This window comes from Salmo salar, unplaced genomic scaffold (assembly GCF_905237065.1).
Source record: "Salmo salar unplaced genomic scaffold, Ssal_v3.1, whole genome shotgun sequence".
Taxonomy (NCBI): domain Eukaryota; kingdom Metazoa; phylum Chordata; class Actinopteri; order Salmoniformes; family Salmonidae; genus Salmo; species Salmo salar.
The window spans coordinates 67,421-90,961 of record NW_025548037.1 but is presented as its reverse complement, the minus strand read 5'-3'; the positions used below and the strand labels follow the sequence as shown (position 1 = coordinate 90,961).

At 41.7% G+C, this 23,541-nt stretch overlaps 1 long non-coding RNA gene across 1 annotated transcript; it reads left to right on the top strand.

Annotated features, from left to right (window-relative positions):
* The first annotated feature begins 2,982 nt into the window (after positions 1-2,982).
* On the top strand, positions 2,983-20,969 carry LOC123732613 (uncharacterized). The gene is made up of 3 exons (XR_006763307.1): positions 2,983-3,064; positions 17,847-18,020; positions 20,884-20,969. It is a non-coding gene; the product is annotated as an uncharacterized lncRNA (long non-coding RNA).
* The last annotated feature ends 2,572 nt before the right edge of the window (positions 20,970-23,541 follow it).

Genomic DNA, 23,541 nt, shown 5'->3' with positions numbered 1-23,541 from the left:
ACAAAATGGGAAAAACGCCAAGGGGGATGAATACTTTTGCAAGGCACTGTAGTTCTACCATTTGAAGAAGTCTTAATTATTTGGACAAATTCACTTATATTGTATTAAAGTAGCCATAAGTTTAGTATTTGGTCCCATATTCCATGCCTGCAGTGATTACATCAAGCTTGTGATTCTACTAACTTGTTGAATTCATTTGCAGTTTGTTTTGATTGTATTTTAGTTAATGTTTTTCCTAATAGAAACTGATTGGTGAATAATATCCTGTCATTTTGGAGTCACTTCACTTGTATTGTCAGTAAGAATAAGAATGATTCAAGAATGATGATGAATGAGAAAGTTACAGAGGCACAAGGATCATACCCCCTCTGTTATTGGAAACGGTGAGAGGTTAGTATGTTTTGTTGTATCCTCTGTTGTTGGTAATGGTGAGAGGTTAGCATGTTTTGTTGTAGCCTCTGTTATTGGTAATGGTGAGAGGTTAGCCTGTTTTGTTGTAACCTCTGTTATTGGAAATGGTGAGAGGTTAGCATGTTTTGTTGTAGCCTCTGTTATTGGTAATGGTGAGAGGTTAGCATGTTTTGTTGTAGCCTCTGTTATTGGTAATGGTGAGAGGTTAGCATGTTTTGTTGTAGCCTCTGTTATTGGTAATGGTGAGAGGTTAGCATGTTTTGTTGTAGTCTCTGTTATTGGTAATGGTGAGAGGTTAGCATGTTTTGTTGTAGCCACTGTTATTGGTAATGGTGAGAGGTTAGCATGTTTTGTTGTAGCCTCTGTTATTGGTAATGGTGAGAGGTTAGCATGTTTTGTTGTAGTCTCTGTTATTGGTAATGGTGAGAGGTTAGCATGTTTTGTTGTAGCCTCTATTATTGGTAATGGTGAGAGGTTAGCATGTTTTGTTGTAGCCTCTTTTATTGGTAATGGTGAGAGGTTAGCATGTTTTGTTGTAGCCTCTGTTATTGGTAATGGTGAGAGGTTAGCATGTTTTGTTGTAGCCTCTGTTATTTGAAATGGTGAGAGGTTAGCATGTTTTGTTGTAGCCTCTGTTATTGGTAATGGTGAGAGGTTAGCATGTTTTGTTGTAGCCTCTGTTATTGGTAATGGTGAGAGGTTAGCATGTTTTGTTGTATCCTCTGTTATTGGTAACTGTGAGAGGTTAGCATGTTTTGTTTTAGCCTCTGTTATTGGTAATGGTGAGAGGTTAGTATGTTTTGTTGTAGCCTCTGTTATTAGTAATGGTGAGAGGTTAGCATGTTTTGTTGTCGCCTCTGTTATTGGTAATGGTGAGAGGTTAGCATGTTTTGTTGTAGCCTCTGTTATTGGTAATGGTGAGAGGTTAGCATGTTTTGTTGTAGCCTCTGTTATTGGTAATGGTGAGAGGTTAGCATGTTTTGTTGTAGCTTCTGTTATTGGTAATGGTGAGAGGTTAGCATGTTTTGTTGTAGCCTCTGTTATTGGTAATGGTGAGAGGTTAGCATGTTTTGTTGTAGCTTCTGTTATTGGTAATGGTGAGAGGTTAGCATGTTTTGTTGTAGCCTCTGTTATTGGTAATGGTGAGAGGTTAGCATGTTTTGTTGTAGCTTCTGTTATTGGTAATGGTGAGAGGTTAGCATGTTTTGTTGTAGCTTCTGTTATTGGTAATGGTGAGAGGTTAGCATGTTCTGTTGTGGCCTCTAACTTTCTCACTCATTCTGATTCATGATTTATTCATGATTTTTCTTAATCATGGCATCATCAGAATTTAATTTTTAATCGTCAATCACATACAGTTGAAGTCAGAAGTTTACATACACTTAGGTTGGAGTCATTAAAACGTGTTTTTGAACCTCTCACAAATTTCTTGTTAACAAACTATATAGTTTTGGCAAGTCGGTTAGGACATTACTTTGTGCATGACACAAGTAATTTTTGAATCAATTGTTTACAGACAGATTATTTCACTTATAATTCACTGTATCACAATTCCAGTGAGTCAGAAGTTTACATACACTAAGTTGACTGTGCCTTTAAACAGCTTGGAAAATTCCAGAAAATTAAGTTATGGCTTTAGAAGCATCTGGTAGGCTAATTGACATCATTTGGATGTATTTCAAGGCCTACCTTCAAACTCAGTGCCTCTTTACTTGACATCATGGGAAAATGAAAAGAAATCAGCCAAGATCTCAGAAAAAAATTGTAGACCTCCACAAGTATGGTTCATCCTTGGGAACAATTTCCAATCGCCTGAAGGTAACACGTTCATCTGTTCAAACAATAGTACTTAAGTATAAACACCATGGGACCACACAGCCGCCATTACGCTCAGGAAGGAGACACGTTCTGTCTCCTAGAGATTAACTTACTTTGGTGCAAATCAATCCCAGAACAACAGCAAAGGACCTTGTGAAGATGTTGGAGGAAACAGGTACAAAAGTATCTATATCCACAGTAAAACGAGTCCTATATCGACATAATCTGAAAGGTTGCTCAGCAAGGAAGAAGCCACTGCTCCAAAACCACCATAAAAAAGCCAGACTACAGTTTGCAACTGCACATGGGGACAAAGATCGTACTTAGCCACATTTAAAATGTTTGCTTCACTGTCAAAATAGCTATGGTGTGGACTGTATACTCAATACAATCTAAATCTGATACCTCACTGTCTGTCTTTTGACTGATACTGCTTTTAAACTGGTCTGGTGAGTCTACTCAAATATTTGTACTATACATGTTTCTATCTGCAGGCAATACTTTGATCATTTGTCATTTTTAATGATGATACATTAATTTACGAATAGATATGGCAGGTTTCAGGACACTGATATCTGAAAAATGTTGAAAAATTATACTGCCACTATTTTCACCACCAAAGCATAGCAGTGTGATTTTAATTTGATTTGACTCTTTGCAGGCTGTCAGGCTGTCTAGTCACAGAGGAAAGCTGTGCTTCTCTGGTCTCAGCTCTGAGGTCAAACCCCTCACACCTGAGAGAGCTGGACCTGAGTAACAATGACCTGAAGGATTCAGGAGTGAAGCTGCTCTCTGCTGGACTGGATAATCCCCACTGTAAACTGGAGACTCTGAGGTCAGTATTCCTGTAGTTGGTCAACAAGTGATAACTGTTCACTAGATCCACATGTGTTTACCAGACACACATAGTCCACACCATATGTGTTTGGACAGTGAAGCTTACAGTTTTAAATGTGGTGCAATGCTCCAGCATTTTGGATTTGAGATGTTTCATATTAGGTGACCTTACAGAATGTCACCTTTTAGTTGAGGATATTTTCATATATATCTGTTTTACCATTTAGAAATTAAAGCACTTTCTGTACGTAGTTCTCCCATTTGAAGAAGTCTTAATTATTTGGACAAATTCACTTATATTGTATTAAAGTAGTCATAAGTTTAGTAGTTGTACCATATTCCATGCCTGAGGTGATTACATCAAGCTTGTGATTCTATAAACTTGCTGAAATCATTTGCAGTTTGTCTTGGTTGTGTTTTTGGATTATGTTTTTCCTAATAGAAACTGAATGGTGAATAATGTCCTGTCATTTTGGAGTCACTTCACTTGTATTGTCAGTAAGAATAGAAGATGTTTCTGAACACTTCTACGTTCATGTGGATGCTACCATGATTATGAATAATCATGAATGAATCGTTAATGATGATGAATGAGAAATTTACAGAGGCACAAAGATCAGACCCCTCTCTGTTATTGGTGTTATTCTGTATACTTCTGGCCCTTCTTTGGACACTGTGTTAACTAACCTCTAGACGAGCTTCAATGCCATACAACTCTCCTTCCGTGGCCTCCAACTGCTCTTAAATACAAGTAAAACTAAATGCATGCTCTTCAACCGATCGCTGCCTGCACCTGCCCGCCTGTCCAGCATCACTACTCTGGACGGTTCTGACTTAGAATATGTGGACAACTACAAATACCTAGGTGTCTGGTTAGACTGTAAACTCTCCTTCCAGACTCACTATAAGCATCTCCAATCCAAAATTAAATCTAGAATTGGCTTCCTATTTCGCAACATAGCATCCTTCACTCATGCTGCCAAACATACCCTCGTAAAACTGACCATCCTACTGATCCTTGACTTCGGCGATGTCATTTACAAAATAGCCTCCAATACCCTACTCAATAAATTGGATGCAGTCTATCACAGTGCCATCTGTTTTGTCACCAAAGCCCCATATACAGTGGGGGAAAAAAGTATTTGATCCCCTGCTGATTTTGTACGTTTGCCCACTGACAAAGAAAGGATCAGTCTATAATTTTAATGGTTTATTTGAACAGTGAGAGACAGAATAACAACAAAAACATCCAGAAAAACTAATGTCAGAAATGTTATAAATTGATTTGCATTTTAATGAGGGAAATAAGTATTTGACCCCCTCTCAATCAGAAAGATTTCTGGCTCCCAGGTGTCTTTTATACAGGTAACGAGCTGAGATTAGGAGCACACTCTTAATTAACCTCTTACATCTAGACGTTCCGCTAGCGGAACACCTGCTCCAATATCCAATGATAGGCGTGGCGCGAATTACAAATTCCTCAAATATACAAAAACTTCAATTTTTCAAACATATGACTATTTCACAGCATTTTAAAGACAAGACTCTCCTTTATCTAACCACACTGTCCGATTTCAAAAAGGCTTTACAGCGAAAGCAAAACATTAGATTATGTCAGCAGAGTACCAAGCCAGAAATAATCAGACACCCATTTTTCAAGCTAGCATATAATGTCACAAAAACCCAGAAGACAGCTAAATGCAGCACTAACCTTTGATCTTCATCAGATGACACACCTAGGACATTATGTTATACAATACATGCATGTTTTGTTCAATCAAGTTCATATTTATATCAAAAACCAGCTTTTTACATTAGCATGTGACGTTCAGAACTAACATACTTCCGGGGAATTCGCTAACATTTTACTAAATTACTCACGATAAACGTTCACAAAAAGCATAACAATTATTTAAAGAATTATAGATACAGACCTCCTCTATGCACTCGATATGTCCGATTTTAAAATAGCTTTTTGGTGAAAGCACATTTTGCAATATTCTAAGTACATAGCCCAGGCATCACGGGCTCGCTATTTAGACACCCGGCAAGTTTAGCACTCACCATAATCATATTTACTATTATAAAAGTTTGATTACCTTTTGTTGTCTTCGTCAGAATGCACACCCAGGACTGCTACTTCAATAACAAATGTTGGTTTGGTCCAAAATAATCCATCGTTATATCCGAATAGCGGCGTTTTGTTCGTGCGTTCCAGACACTATCCGAAATAGTAAAGAAGTGTCGCGCGCATGGCGCAATTCGTGACAATAAAATTCTAAATATTCCATTACCGTACTTCGAAGCATGTCAACCGCTGTTTAAAATCAATTTTTACGAAATTTTTCTCGTAGAAAAGCGATAATATTCCGACAGGGAATCTCCTTTTCAGCAAACAGAGGAAAAAATCCCAAAGGCGGGGGCGGTCGGGGTCATGCGCATAAGCCCAGTGTCCCTTGATCGGTCACTTGAGAAAGGCGATAATGTGTTTCAGCCTGGGGCTGGAATGACGACATTCTGTTTTTTCCCGGGCTCTGAGCGCCTATGGACGACGTGGGAAGTGTCACGTTAGAGCAGAGATCCTTAGTAAATGATAGAGATGGAAAAGAAGTTCAAGAAATGGTCAGACAGGCCACTTCCTGTAAAGGAATCTCTCAGGTTTTGACCTGCCATTTGAGTTCTGTTATACTCACAGACACCATTCAAACAGTTTTAGAAAATTTAGGGTGTTTTCTATCCATATGTAATAAGTATATGCATATTCTAGTTACTGGGTAGGAGTGGTAACCAGATTAAATCGGGTATGTTTTTTATCCAGCCGTGTCAATACTGCCCCCTAACCCTAACAGGTTAATTACTCACGATAAATGTTCACAAAAAGCATAACAATTATTTTAAGAATTATAGATACAGAACTCCTCTATGCACTCGATATGTCCGATTTTAAAATAGCTTTTTGGTGAAAGCACATTTTGCAATATTCTAAGTTCATAGCCCAGCCATCACGGGCTAGCTATTTAGACACCCGGCAAGTTTAGCCTTCACCAAAATCAGATTTAATATAACAAAAATGTTATTACCTTTGTTGTCTTCGTCAGAATGCACTCCCAGGACTGCTACTTCAATAACAAATGTTGGTTTGGTCCCAAATAATCCATCGTTATATCCGAATAGCGGCGTTTTGTTCGTGCATTCCAGAAACTATCCGAAATGGTAAATCAGGGTCGTGCGCATGGCGCAATTCGTGACAAAAAATTTCTAAATATTCCATTACCGTACTTCGAAGCATGTCAACCGCTGTTTAAAATCAATTTTTATGCAATTTATCTCGTAAAAAAGCGATAATATTCCGACCGGGAATCTCCTTTTCGGCAAACAGAGGAAAAATCACAAAGACGGGGGCGGCCAGTGCACGCGCCTAAGCCCACAGTCCCTTGATCGGCCACTTGAGAAAGGCGATAATGTGTTTCAGCCTGGGGCTGGGATGACGACATTCAGGTTTTTCCCGGGCTCTGAGAGCCTATGGAAGACGTAGGAAGTGTCACGTTAGAGCAGAGATCCTTTATAATAGATAGAGATGGCAAAGAAGTTCAAGAAATGGTCAGGCAGGCCACTTCCTGTAAAGGAATCTCTCAGGTTTTGACCTGCCATTTGAGTTCTGTTATACTCACAGACACCATTCAAACAGTTTTAGAAACTTTGGAGTGTTTTCTATCCAAAGCCAATAATTATATGCATATTCTAGTTACTGGGCAGGAGTAGTAACCAGATTAAATCGGGTACGTTTTTTATCCAGCCGTGAAAATACTGCCCCCTAGCCATAACAGGTTAACCTCTTGGGGCTAGGTGGGACGCTAGCGTGCCACCCGTGGTGCACTCCATCAACAGCAGGTGCATTTCAAGAGCGGCAAATTTGAATCCAAATAAATGTCAAAATTCAAATTTTTCAAAAATACAACTATGTTACACCATTTGAAAGATAAACATCTCCTTAATCTAACCACGTTTTACGATTTCAAAAAGGTTTTACGGCGAAAGCATAAATTTAGAGTATGTTAGGACAGTACATTTACAAGAGTTGTGTGTAATGTTTTGTCAAGTCAAAGACAGGGTCACCAAAACCATAAAACCAGCTAAAATGATGCACTAACCTTTTACAATCTCCATCAGATGACACTCCTAGGACATTATGTTAGACAATGCATGCATTTTTAGTTCTATCAAGTTCATATTTATATACAAAAACAGCGTTTTACTATGGCATTGATGTTGAGGAAATCGTTTCCCTCCAATAACCGGCAGTCAAGTCAGCGTCAGAAATTAAATAATTAAAATTAGAAAACATTGGTAAAATATTATATTGTCATTTAAAGAATTATAGATTTACATCTCTTGAACGCAATCAACTTGCCAGATTTAAAAATAACCTTACTGGGAAATCACACTTTGCAATAATCTGAGCACTGCGCCCAGAAAAATACGCGTTGCGATACAGACTAGACGTCATGTTGGGGAGATCTAAAATCGAAAATACTATGTAAATAATCCATTACCTTTGATTCTCTTCATCAGATGTCACTTCCAGGTATCACAGGTCCATAACGAATGTAGTTTTGTTCAAAAAAGCTCATCATTTATGTCCAAAAATCTCCGTCTCGTTAGCACATGATGTAAGCCAGCCGGACTTCTCGTCATGAACGAGGGGAAAAAATATATTTCCGTTCGTTCAAACATGTCAAACGTTGTATAGCATAAATCATTAGGGCCTTTTTAACCAGAACATGAATAATATTCAAGGTGGACGAATGCATACTCTTTTATAACGTATTGGAACGAGGGTACCCAACATGAAGTAGCGCGCCAGGTGTCTAATGGGACATCACCGTTCCATGGCTCTTGTTCGGTCAGATCTCCCTCCAGAAGACTCAAAACACTTTGTAAAGGCTGGTGACATCTAGTGGAAGCAATAGGAAGTGCCAAAATATTCCTAAACCCCTGTGTTTTTCAATGGGATAGGTTTAAAGTCAATACAACACATCAGGTATCCACTTCCTGTCAGAAAATGTCTCAGGGTTTTGCCTGCCAAATGAGTTCTGTTATACTCACAGACACCATTCAAACAGTTTTGGAAACTTTAGAGTGTTTTCTATCCATATATAATAAGTATATGCATATTCTAGTTACTGGGTAGGATTAGTAACCAGATTAAATCGGGTAAATTTTTTTTATCCAGACGTGCAAATGCTGCCCCCTAGACCCAACAGGTTAAAACCTCTTACATCTAGATGTTCCGCTAGCGGAACACCGCTCCAATATCCAATGATAGGCGTGGCGCGAATTACAAATTCCTCTAAAATCCGTAAACTTCCATTGTTCAAACATATGACTATTTTACACCATTTTAAAGACAAGACTCTCCTTTATCTAACCACATTGTCCGATTTCAAAAAGGCTTTACAACGAAAGCAAAACATTTGATTATTTCAGGAGAGTACCCAGCCAGAAATAATTCACACCCATTTTTCAAGCTAGCATATATGTCACAAAAAACAAAACCACAGCTAAATGCAGCACTAACCTTTGATGATCTTCATCAGATGACACTCCTAGGACATTATGTTATACAATACATGCATGTTTTGTTCAATCAAGTTCATATTTATATCAAAAAACAGCTTTTTACATTAGCATGTGACGTTCAGAACTAGCATACCTACCGAAACTTCCGGTGAATTTACTAAATTACTCACGATAAACGTTCACAAAAAACATAACAATTATTTTAAGAATTATAGATACAGAACTCCTTTATGCAATCGCTATGTCCGATTTTAAAATAGCATTTCGGTGAAAGCACATTTTGCAATATTCTGAGTAGATAGCCCGGCCATCCTGGCTAGCTATTTTGACACGCACCAAGTTTGGCACTCACCAAACTCAGAGTTACTATAAGAAAAATTGGATTACTTTTGCTGTTCTTTGTCAGAATGCACTCCCGGGACTTCTACTTCAACACCCAATGTAGTTTTGGTTCCAAATAATCCATAGTTATATCCAAATAGCGGCGTTTTGTTCTTGCGTTCAAGACACTATCCAAAGGGTGACGCGCCGGCGCATATCTTGACAAAAAATTTGAAAATATTCCATTACCGTACTTCGAAGCATGTCAAACGCTGTTTAAAATACATTTTTATGCGATTTTTCTCGTAAATTAGCGATAATATTCCGACCGGGAGACGTCGTTTTCGTTCAAAGACTGAAAATGTAAAATGGACTCTTCACGTGCATGCGCGCGCACGTTTCATTGTTCTCAGATCGACCACTATCCAAATGTGCTACTGTTTTTCAGCCAGGGACTGCAGAGTCATCATTCAATGTTCTGGCACCTTCTGAGAGCCTATGGGAATCTTAGAAAATGTCACGTTACAGCAGAGATCCTCTGTTTTCGATAAAGAGGCTATAGAAGGCCAAGAAATGGTCAGACAGGGCACTTCCTGTTTAGAATCTTCTCAGGTTTTGGCCTGCCATATGAGTTCTGTTATACTCTGTTATACTCACAGACACCATTCAAAAAGTTTTAGAAACTTTAAGGTGTTTTCTATTGAAATCAAACAATTATATACATTTTTTATCCGGCCGTGAAAATACTGCCCCCTATCCTAAACAGGTTAAAGGGAGTGCTCCTAACCGCAACTTGTTACTTGTAAAAAAAGACACCTGTCCACAGAAGCAATCAATCAATCAGATTCCAAACTCTCCACCATGGCCAAGACCAAAGAGCTCTCCAAGGATGTCAGGGACAAGATTGTAGACCTACACAAGGCTGGAATGGGCTACACGACCATCGCCAAGCAGCTTGGTGAGAAGGTGACAACATTTGGTGCGATTATTCGCAAATGGAAGAAACACAAAATAACTGTCAATATCCCTCGGCCTGGGGCTCCATGCAAGATCTCACCTCGTGGAGTTGCAATGATCATGAGAACGGTGAGGAATCAGCCCAGAACTCCACGGGAGGATCTTGTCAATGATCTCAAGGCAGCTGGGACCATAGTCACCAAGAAAACAATTGGTAACACACTATGCCGTGAAGGACTGAAATCCTGCAGCGCCCGCAAGGTCCCCCTGCTCAAGAAAGCACATATACATGCCCGTCTGAAGTTTGCCAATGAACATCTGAATGATTCAGAGGACAACTGGGTGAAAATTTTGTGGTCAGATGAGACCAAAATGGAGCTCTTTGACATCAACTCAACTCGCCGTGTTTGGAGGAGGAGGATTGCTGCCTATGACCCCAAGAACACCATCTCCACCGTCAAACATGGAGGTGGAAACATTATGTTTTGGGGGTGTTTTTCTGCTAAGGGGACAGGACAACTTCACTGCATCAAAGGGACGATAGACGGGGCCATGTACCATCAAATCTTGGGTGAGAACCTCCTTCCCTCAGCCAGGGCATTGAAAATGGGTTGTGGATGGGTATTCCAGCATGACAATGACCCAAAACACACGGCCAAGGCAACAAAGGAGTGGCTCAAGAAGAAGCACATTAAGGTCCTGGAGTGGCCTAGCCAGTCTCCAGACCTTAATCCCATAGACAATCTGTGGAGGGAGCTGAAGGTTCGAGTTGCCAAACGTCAGCCTCGAAACCTTAATGACTTGGAGAAGATCTGCAAAGAGGAGTGGGACAAAATCCCTCCTGAGATGTGTGCAAACGTGGTGGCCAACTACAAGAAACGTCTGACCTCTGTGATTGCCAACAAGGGTTTTGCCACCAAGTACTAAGTCATGTTTTGCAGAGGGGTCAAATACTTATTTCCCTCATTAAAATGCAAATAATTGTATAACATTTTTGACATGCGTTTTTCTTGATTTCTTTGCTGTTATTCTGTCTCTCACTGTTCAAATAAACCTACCATTAAAATTATAGACTGATCATTTCTTTGTCAGTGGGCAAACGTACAAAATCAGCAGGGGATCAAATACTTTTTCCCCCCACTGTACTACCCACCACTGCGACCTGTACGCTCTCGTTGTCTGGCCCTCGCTTCATACTCGTCGCTAAACCCACTGGCTCCAGGTCATCTACAAGACCCTGCTAGGTAAAGAAAGTCCCCCCCTCATCTCCGCTCACTGGTCACCATAGCAGCACCCACCTGTAGCACCTGGAGCTCCTTTGCTCCCCATTATTTCTACTTTGCACTTTCTTCCACTGCATATCTACCATTCCAGTGTTTTACTTGCTATATTGTATTTACTTTGCCACCATGGCCTTTTTTTGCCTTTACCTCCCTTATTTAACTTAATTTGCTCACATTGTATATAGACTTATTTTTCTACTGTATTATTGACTGTATGTTTGTGTAATACCCTTGTTTGAACCAAGTATTGAGTTTATTTGTTATAATTAATTGGTATTATATTTAAAATATGATTGAATTGCTCCTAAACTGTAATGTTGTTAATGCATTATGCTTTTTGAAGAAATATTTATTTAATGTATAAGTGAATAGTTTGTTTTACTTTGAAGTTTACGTTTTGACCAATAAGGTCGCTTGTTAAGTTGTGGCCAATGGGAGTTGACCTGGTTAACGGGAGGGGAAAAAGACGTTGATGAAAGGATGGACGTTTTACCTCAGGACGGTTGGTGAAGAAAAATTATTAAAGAAGACGACAGAACTACAACAAAACACATAGCTACTAAGACATGTCATCTTTTTTTTCCAAGATGGCGTAGCAGTTCAGACGTCCTCTACCCTCCTCTTGTCGTGTCCCGTGTATTTATATATTTACATATTTTTTTTCTTCACTTATCTTTTTATATATATATATATTCTTTTTTAATTCTAAAAACTCAACCTCAAAGCACTCTCCTGCAACCCGCCTCATCAATTTAAAAAAAGAAGGTATTATTTACCTCATCTGAATTCCACAACAGAAGCTAGCAAGAGGTTAGCCATTTTCACTGGCTAACGTTGAAGTTCAGCTAGCCACGGTTAGCTGTCCTCAGCTATCCATTAGCTCGAAAAGCTATCGCCAGTTTTTGTACAGCGCGACTCAGACCAGAGCATACCGGACCTATTCTCTCTCCTTTCCCCGATTTCTACCGCAGGCTCTGGACATTTTACACCTGGATCTTGCAGCTAACTAGCTGCTACCTGAGTGACTATTGGCAACGTCGGTCACGGAATTAACACACATTATTACGGAGCTAGCCAGCTGAAGAGTTCCGTCAGCCACTCCTGGGCTATTCCTGAGCTAGCCAGCTGAAGTGTCTCCTGGGCTACAACTCACCTATCCTGACCCGTTTTACTGCCGATCCGGGCCCCATCGGGTCTTCACGACTGGACCACCGACGTTATCTGCCCGAGGGAGTTATCCAACTGTCCCCTCCGTCGCGACGTAACCTGATCGCCCATCTGCGGCCCGCTAATCGTTAGCTGTCTTTTCGGCTGCGATCTGAATAGGTCTATCGGACACTTTTCTTGGCCCACTATAACTAACTATTTTGCCAACTTGGACAGGTCCCCCCTTCCACACGGAACCCCACTAACCCACAGACGGAAACGCACGAGCTGGCTAAAAACAGACCTCCCTCCCATCTTCCACCAGCTTGCTACCTATGGCCCGGCTAGCTGTCTGAATCTCACTGGACCCTTTGATCACTCGGCTAAGCATGCCTCTCCTTAATGTCAATATGCCTTCTCCATTGCTGTTCTGGTTAGTGTTTATTGGCTTATTTCACTGTAGAGCCTCTAGCCCTGCTCATTATACCTTATCCAACCTCTCAGTTCCTCCACCCACACATGCTATGACATCTTCTGGTTTCAATGATGTTTCTAGAGACAATATCTCTCTCACTATCACTAAATGCCTAGGTTTACCTCCTCTGTACTCACATCCCACCATACCTTTGTCTGTACATTATACCTTGAAGCTATTTTATCGCCCCCAGAAACCTGCTCCTTTTTCTCTCTATTCTGGACGTCACAGACGACCAATTCTTATAGCTTTTAGCCGTACCCTCATACTTATTCTTCTCTGCTCCTCTGGGGATGTAGAGGTGAATCCAGGCCCTGCAGTGCCTGGCTCCACTCCTACTCCCCAGGCGCTCTCTTTGATGACTTCTGTAACCGTAATAACCTTGGTTTCATGCATGTTAACATTAGAAGCCTCCTCCCTAAGTTTGTTTTATTCACTGCTTTAGCACACTCCGCCAACCCGGATGTCCTAGCTGTGTCTGAATCTTGGCTTAGGAAGTCCACCAAAAACTCTGAAATCTTCATCCCTAACTACAACGTTTTCAGACAAGATAGAACGACCAAAGGGGGCGGTGTTGCAATCTACTGCAGAGATAGCCTGCAGAGTTCTGTCCTGCTATCCAGGTCTGTACCCAAACAATTTGAACTTCTACTTTTAAAAATCCACCTCTCCAAAAACAAGTCTCTCACCGTTGCCGCCTGCTATAGACCCCCCTTGGCCCCTAGTTGTGCTCTGGACACCATATGTGAACTGATTGTCCCCCATCTATCTTCAGAGCTCGTGCTACTAGGTGACCTAAACTGGGACATGCTTAACACCCCAGCCATCCTACAATCCAAGCTTGATGCCCTCAATCTCACACAAATTATTAATGAACCCACCAGGTACAACCCCAAAGCCGCAAACACTGGCACCCTCATAGATATCATCCTAACCAACGTGCCCTCTAAATACACCTCTGCTGTTTTCAACCAAGATCTCAGCGATCACTGCCTCATTGCCTGCACCCGTAATGGGTCAGCGGTCAAACGACCTCCACTCATCACTGTCAAACGCTCCCTGAAACATTTCAACGAGCAAGCCTTTCTAATCGACCTGGCCCTGGTATCCTGGAAGGATATTGACCTCATCCCGTCAGTAGAGGATGCCTGGTTATTTTTTTAAATGCCTTCCTCTCCATCTTAAATAAGCATGCCCCTTTCAAGAAATTTAGAACCAGGAACAGATATAGCCCTTGGTTCTCCCCAGACCTGACTGCCCTTAACCAACACAAAAATATCCTGTGGCGTTCTGCATTAGCATCGAACTGCCCCCGCGATATGCAACTTTTTAGGGAAGTTAGAAACCAATACACACAGGCAGTTAGAAACGCCAAGGCTAGCTTTTTTAAACAGAAATTCGCTTCGTGCAACTCCAACTCTAAAAAGTTCTGGGACTTTGTAAAGTCCATGGAGAATAAGAACACCTCCTCCCAACTGCCCACTGCACTGAGGATAGGAAACTCTGTCACCACCGATAAGCCCACTATAATTGAGAATTTCAATAAGCATTTTTCTACGGCTGGCCATGCTTTCCACCTAACTACCCCTACTGCATTCAACAGCACTGCACCCCCCACAGCTACTCGCCCAAGCCTCCCCCATTTCTCCTTCTCCCAAATCCATTCAGCTGATGTTCTGAAAGAGCTGCAAAATCTGGACCCCTACAAATCAGCTGGGCTTGACAATCTGGACCCTTTCTTTCTAAAATTATCTGCCGAAATTATTGCAACCCCTATTACTAGCCTGTTCAACCTCTCTTTCGTGTCGTCTGAGATTCCCATAGATTGGAAAGCAGCTGCTGTCATCCCCCTCTTCAAAGGAGGTGACACTCTTGACCCAAATTGCTACAGACCTATATCCATCCTACCCTGCCTTTCTAAGGTCTTCGAAAGCCAAGTCAACAAACAGATTACCGACCATTTCGAATCCCACCGCACCCTCTCCGCTATGCAATCTGGTTTCAGAGCTGGTCATGGGTGCACCTCAGCCACGCTCAAGGTCCTAAACGACATCGTAACCGTCATCGATAAGAAACATTACTGTGCTGCCGTATTCATTGACCTGGCCAAAGCTTTTGACTCTGTTAATCACCACATCCTCATCGGCAGACTCAGTAGCCTTGGTTTCTCAAACGATTGCGTCGCCTGGTTCACCAACTACTTCTCTGACAGAGTTCAGTGTGTCAAATCGGAGGGCCTACTGTCTGGACCTCTGGCCGTCTCTATGGGGGTACCACAGGGTTCAATTCTTGGGCCAACTCTTTTCTCTGTATACATAAATGATGTCGCTCTTGCTGCTGGTGAATCTCTGATCCACCTCTACGCAGACGACACCATTCTGTACACTTCTGGCCCTTCTTTGGACACTGTGTTAACAACCCTCCAGACGAGCTTCAATGCCATTCAACTCTCCTTCCGTGGTCTCCAACTGCTCCTAAACACAAGTAAAACTAAATGCATGCTCTTCAACCGATCGCTGCCTGCACCTGCCCGCCTGTCCAGCATCACTTCTCTGGACGGTTCTAACTTAGAATTTGTGGACAACTACAAATACCTAGGTGTCTGGTTAGACTGTAAACTCTCCTTCCAGACTCACATCAATCATCTCCAATCCAAAGTGAAATCTCGAATTGGCTTCCTATTTCGCAACAAAGCATCCTTCACTCATGCTGCCAAACATACCCTCGTAAAACTGACCATCCTACCAATCCTCGACTTCGGCGATGTCATTTACAAAATAGCTTCCAATACCCTACTCAACAAGCTGGATGCAGTCTATCACAGTGCCATCCGTTTTGTCACCAAAGCCCCATACACTACCCACCACTGCGACCTGTACGCTCTCGTTGGCTGGCCTTCGCTTCATAATCGTCGCCAAACACATTGGCTCCAGGTCATCTACAAGACTCTGCTAGGTAAAGTCCCCCCTTATCTCCGCTCACTGGTCACCATAGCAGCACCCACCTGTAGCACGCGCTCCAGCAGGTATATCTCTCTGGTCACCCCTAAAGCCAATTCCTCCTTTGGTCGTCTCTCCTTCCAGTTCTCTGCTGCCAATGACTGGAACGAACTACAAAAATCTCTGAAACTGGAAACACTTATCTCCCTCACTAGCTTTAAGCACCAGCTGTCAGAGCAGCTCACAGATCACTGCACCTGTACATAGCCCATCTATAATTTAGCCCAAACTACTACCTCTTCCCCTACTGTATTTATTTATTTTATTTATTTTGCTCCTTTGCACCATATTATTTATATTTTATCTTTGAACTTTCTTCAAACTACAAATCTACCATTCCAGTGTTTTTCTTGCTATACTTTATTTACTTTGCCACCATGGCATTTTTTGCCTTTACCTCCCTTATCTCACATCATTTGCTCACATTGTATATAGACTTATTTTTTTTTTTTTTTTTAATTTTTTATTCTACTGCATCTTTGATTGTATGTTGTTTTACTCCATGTGTAACTCTGTGTTTTTGTATGTTGTCGAACTGCTTTGCTTTATCTTGGCCAGGTCGCAATTGTAAATGAGAACTTGTTCTCAACTTGCCTACCTGGTTAAATAAAGGTGAAATAAAATAAAATAAATAAATAAACATGAAGGGAAATACATGTTTTATTTAATAAAAGAGTTGTTATAATTTAGTTAAAACTTAGTAAAGACTGAAGCTACCGTCTTGTTGTGGAGGTATTAGCCACCCTAGAGGTTAGCCTAGCATCGTGTGACACCGGGAGATAATTGCTTGGGAAGCTAAACGAGTTCGTGTTGCCATGGGGATATCGGTTACGACTAAGGAGTACTGTCTGCATGGGTCGCTGTGCTGCCTTGGACTTGGTGAGGAAACCTGCATGGAACTGCCATACTTCGCTGAGGGAATATCTACCAAGTCGTGAGTAACCACAATGTGAGGTGCTTATAAATAAATACATTGGTAATGGTGAGAGGTTAGCATGTTTTGTTGTATCCTCTGTTATTGGTAATGGTGAGAGGTTAGCATGTTTTGTTGTATCCTCTGTTATTGGTAATGGTGAGAGGTTAGCATGTTTTGATGTAGCCTCTGTTATTGGTAATGGTGAGAGGTTAGCATGTTTTGTTGTAGCCTCTGTTATTGGTAATGGTGAGAGGTTAGCATGTTTTGTTGTATCCTCTGTTATTGGTAATGGTGAGAGGTTAGCATGTTTTGTTGTAGCCTCTGTTATTGGTAATGGTGAGAGGTTAGCATGTTTTGTTGTAGCTTCTGTAACTTTCTCACTATTATTCATGATTCATTCATGATTTTTCTTAATCATGGCATCATCAGGATGCTTTTAGTAGTGTTTAGAGACATGTTATCTACTCACTTGTAAATAAAATGACTCCAGTCACCATCTGTAATGAACACGATGGGAGACAGAGAGCTGGTTTCAAGCGCAGGGCTCAGCAGGTGTTTATTGTAAAGGACCACAGGAGGAGGCAGGTAGCTGGGTCCAGGGGCAGGCAGAAGGTCATACACAGGGGGGTCCAAAAAGGCAACAGTACAGGCAGGGAAACGGCAAAAGGCATCATTAGTGAGGCAGGCAAAAACTATCATTCACAGGAGGATTATATACTGTCACCTCATATGAAACATTTGATCTGAAATCCAAAATGTTGGAGTTTAGAGCCACATTTAAAATGTTATCTTCACTGTCAAAATAGATATGGTTTGGACTGTATGCTCAATAGAATCTAAATCTGATACCTCACTGTCTGTCTTTTGACTGATACTGCTTTTAAACTGGTCTGGTCAGTCTACTCAAATATTTGTTAATATGCATCTTCCTATCTACAAGCAATACTTGAATAATGTGTCATTTCTAGGCTGTGCTTCTCTGGTCTCAGCTCTAAGGTGAAACCCAACACTTTATTTGCATATGGGTAACAGTGTAAACGAGAAAGCTAAGCGTATCACTTTAATACAACCTGTCTGTCATTATATTTCTTCTGTGTTGGCAGACTCTCATGCTGTAAACTCAGAAAGACATCCTGTAAAGTGTTGGCCTCAGTTCTCAGTTCAAACCCCTCACACCTGAGAGAGCTGGACCTGAGTAACAATGACCTGAAGGATTCAGGAGTGAAGCTGCTCTCTGCTGGACTGGGGAATCCCCACTGTAAACTGGAGACTCTGAGGTCAGTATTATCAGATATGAAAGTACTTTATGCATGTAGTTCTCCCATTTGAAAAAGTCGTAATTATTCGGACATATTACTTATAGTGTATTAAAGTAGTCATAAGTTTAGCATGTTGTCCCATATTCCATGCCTGCTGTCACGTTTCTCTAAGACAGAACCCAGAAGCAGACCAGGTGAGTAAAATGAAGGTGAGTATTTATTGGTAGTCTTGATGTGTAATTTGAGTGATCCAGGAGACGGAGCGGCAGCGGAGGTGAGTTGATGAGAGTAGATGGGTGGATTCAATGAAGTCACTGTATCCACCGACGGCCAGGCAAGGGAGTTGAATGTTCCGGGAGGATGACTGTAGACAGAGTAAACGGGGGGGGAGTAACCAGTAACAAGAACAAAACAACAAGACTAGCTCAGGAAACATGAGGCTGTTCGTTGCTAACGATCCAGCAGGGAATGGATGTCAGCTCAGGGCTTATGAAGAGGTGATGATCAGGACCAGGTGTGCAGAAGGTTGATGAGATGCAGGTGTATGGTAATCACTAGATCTCCCGCCTAACTTCGTCGCCTGGCAACCAGACAGGGTAATAATATCACTAGATCTCCCGCCTAACTTCATTGCCTAGCAACCAGATAGGTTTCTGAACGCACCCTTAGACTCCAAACAGAAAACAGTCAGCTCAGGCAGAAACAGACTCAGGAAGCGGGATTCCTGACACCTGCAGTGAGGCTTGTGATTCTACTAACAAAGATCAAACCCCCTCTGTTATTGGTAATGGTGAGAGGTTAGCATGTTTTGTTGTAGTCTCTGTTATTGGTAATGGTGAGAGGTTAGCATGTTTTGTTGTAGTCTCTGTTATTGGTAATGGTGAGAGGTTAGCATGTTCTGTTGTATCCTCTGTTATTGGTAATGGTGAGAGGTTAGCATGTTTTGTTGTAGCCTCTGTTATTGGTAATGGTGAGAGGTTAGCATGTTTTGTTGTAGTCTCTGTTATTGGTAATGGTGAGAGGTTAGCATGTTTTGTTGTAGTCTCTGTTATTGGTAATGGTGAGAGGTTAGCATGTTTTGTTGTAGTCTCTGTTATTGGTAATGGTGAGAGGTTAGCATGTTTTGTTGTAGCCTCTGTTATTGGTAATGGTGAGAGGTTAGCATGTTTTGTTGTAGTCTCTGTTATTGGTAATGGTGAGAGGTTAGCATGTTTTGTTGTAGTCTCTGTTATTGGTAATGGTGAGAGGTTAGCATGTTTTGTTGTAGCCTCTGTTATTGGTAATGGTGAGAGGTTAGCATGTTTTATTGTAGCTTCTGTAACTTTCTCACTATTATTCATGATTCATTTATGATTTTTCTTAATCATGGCATCATCAGGATGCTTTTAGTAGTGTTTAGAAACATGTTATCTACTCACTTATAAATAAAATGACTCCAGTCACCATCTGTAATGAACACGATGGGAGACAGAGAGCTGGTTTCAAGTGCAGGGCTCAGCAGGTGTTTATTGTAAAGGACCACAGGTCCAGGGGCAGGCAGAAGATCAAAAAGGGTCCAAAAATGCAACAGGCAGGGAAAAGGCCGTGGTCCGGGAGATCAGGCAATAGGTTGATAACAGGAAATCCAATAGGCTAAGGTACAGGCAGGGAATAGGTTGATAACAGGAAATCCAATGGGCTAAGGTACAGGCAGGGAATAGGTTGATAACAGGAAATCCAATGGGCTAAGGTACAGGCAGGGAATAGGTTGATAACAGGAAATCCAATGGGCTAAGGTACAGGCAGGGAATAGGTTGATAACAGGAAATCCAATGGGCTAAGGTACAGGCAGGGAATAGGTTGATAACAGGAAATCCAATGGGCTAAGGTACAGGCAGGGAATAGGTTGATAACAGGAAATCCAATGGGCTAAGGTACAGGCAGGGAATAGGCAAAAGGCGTCGTTAGGGAGGCAGGGAGGCAGGCAAAAACTATCATACACGGGAGGAGTAAATTAAAGGAAACTCAGCGCTCCGAATAGCCGTGTGTCGCAAATCAAACATTACATCACAATGATGGGGGTGCAAAGAACTGAACTAAATAGAGTTTGATAATGACATACAGGTGTGTGAACAGGTGATCAGAATTCAGGTGACTGGGATCTGGAGAGTGAGCTGCGTTCAGGGGGATCTATGTGTTTGAGAGTGTGAGCTGGAAGCAGACGTTACACCATCCACCATTTTAATATTGGACAAAACACAACCCAAAACACAACCAAAACAAACTGAAAAATCAATCAACGAGTTTGAGTCACAAGCTTGATGTAGTCGCTGCGTTCAAGGAATATCGGATCAAATACTCAACTTGTGACTACTTTAAGCCACTATGAGTGAATTGGTCAGAAAACATATGACTTCTTTAAATAGGGGGACTAGATACATAAAGTGCTTTCATTTTTCTAAATAATGAAACAGATATGTATGAAAATATCCTCAAATAAAAGGTGACATTATATACTGTCACCTCATATGAAACATTTGATCTGAAATCCAAAATGTTGGAGTTTAGAACCACATTTAAATTGTTATCTTCACTGTCAAAATAGATATGGTGTGGACTGTATACTCAATACAATCTAAATCTGATACCTCACTGTCTGTCTTTTGACTGATACTGCTTTTAAACTGGTCTGGTCAGTCTACTCAAATATTTGTACTATATATGTTTCTATCTGCAGGTAACACATTGATAATTTGTAATTTATAATATGATACATTCATTTCTGAATAGATATGGAAGGTTTCATGACTGATATATCTGAATATGTTGAAGAAATATACTGCCACTATTTTCACCACCAAAGAATATCAGTGTGGTTTTAATATGATTTGACTCTTTGCAGGCTGTCAGGCTGTCTAGTCACAGAGGAAGGCTGTGCTTCTCTGGTCTCAGCTCTGAGGTCAAACCCCTCACACCTGAGAGAGCTGGACCTGAGCTACAATCACCCAGGAGACTCAGGAGTCAGACTGCTCTCTGCTGGACTGGAGGATCCACACTGCAGACTGGAGAAACTCAAGTATGTGGAGGGTTTATGTCAATGTTCATATCAGACATGTTTGACTTTTCAGGCTAGTTAATACAAACATTCTGACCACCACTTGGACAAAGCTATATGCTGTGTGTGTGTGTGTGTGTGTGTGTGTGTGTGTGTGTGTGTGTGTGTGTGTGTGTGTGGAGAGTTCAGGTGTATCCCTCAATGACTGTCTGTTTTTCTGCTTACCGCTACAGTGTGGAACATGGTGGAGAGAACAGAATGAAACCTGGACTTAGAAAATGTGAGTGTTGACTGCTGTGAAGAATATGACTAAGAATAAGTCTTAATTCAAGTTAAGTCAAAGACCACCATCATTACTGACTTGGTCATGTTAAATATCATCTGTAGTTCTACAGAAGCACAAATCAGGGACACCAACGTTTACAAAGAGTTGATGTGTGTGTGTGTGTGTGTGTAATTAATGTGAATAAGTGTGTTTTATATTACCATACAGTATAACATGTGATCATTCAACAAGTCTCAAGTTACCTTAACTTCTCCTTTTGATACCTAGAAACATCTACATTAAATGAATTAGTGAAAAGTGAGTTAACATTCTAATGTGAATGATGATGATTTCTAATATTGTGTCTGGTTTCATCCATCAGACGTCTGTGATCTCACACTGGACCTAAACACAGTAAACAGACTCCTCTCTCTGTCTGAGGAGAACAGAAAGGTGACATGTAGGAGAGAGGAGCAGCCGTATCCTGATCACCCAGAGAGATTTGAGGACTGGAGACAGGTGCTGTGTAGAGAGGGTCTGACTGGGCGCTGTTACTGGGAGGTAGAGTGGAGTGGGAGAGGGGCTGTTATAGGAGTGACATATAAAGGAATCAGCAGGACAGGAGAGGTTAATGACTGTAGGCTTGGATACAATAACAAGTCCTGGAGTCTGTTCTGCGATGACTACAGATACATTGCCAGGCATAATAATAATCCTACTACCATAGACGTCCCCTCCTCCAGCTCCCACAGAGTAGGAGTGTATCTGGACTGGCCAGCCGGCACTCTGTCCTTCTATAGAGCCTCCTCTGACACACTGACCCACCTGATCACATTCACCTCCACATTCACTGAGCCCCTCTATCCAGGGTTTAGAGTTCATGTTGAATCCTCAGTGTCCCTGAAATAATAACTGGACACACACACACACACACACACACACACACACACACACACACACACACACACACACACACACACACACACTGGACACACACACACACTCTCAACACACACACACACACACACACACTCAACACACACTCTCAACACACACACACACACACTCAACACACACACACACACACACACACACACTGGACACAAACTGAACACACACACACACACACACTGGACACACACACACACTGGACACACACACACACTCTGGACACACACACACACACACTGGACACACACACACACACACACTGGACACACACACACACACACACACTCACACATACACACACACACACACTCTCAACACACACTCTCAACACACACTCTCAACACACACACACTGAACACACACTCTCAACACACACACACACTCACACAGGACACACACACACACACAGGACACACACACACACACTGGATATACACACACTCAACACACACACTGGACGCACACACACACATACTTACATACACACACACACTGAACACACACTGGACACACACACACACTGAACACACACACACACACACACACACTGGACACAAACTGGACACACACACTGGACACACACACACACTGAACACACACACACACACACTGAACACACACACACACACTGGACACAATCTGGACACACACACACTCAACACAGACACACACTGGACACACACACACACACACACACACACACACCTCGGCACATACTCACACACTGAAACACACACACACACACTGAACACACACACTCTGAACACACACACACACACGCACACTGAAACACACACACACACACACACACTGAAACACACATGCTTGACAAACACACTGGATACACACACATTGGACACACACACTCACTGGACACACACACTCACTGGACACACACACTGGACACACACACACTGGACACACACTCACTGGACACACACTCACTGGACACACACACACACACACTGGACACACACTGGACACACACACACACACACACACACTGGACACACACACACACTGGACACACACACACTGACACACATAAACACTGACACACACACACTGAACACACACACACACACACACACACACACACATGGACAAACACACACTGGACACTCACACATGACAGGCTTGTAATATTTTCTGATCTTTTACCACTTTGCATTTTTTATGTTATATTTTACTGTTTGTGTTTGTACCACAGGAGGTTGGTGGGACCTTATTTAGGGAGGACAGGCTTGTAATGGCTGGAGTGGAATAAGTGGAATGGTATTAAACACGTG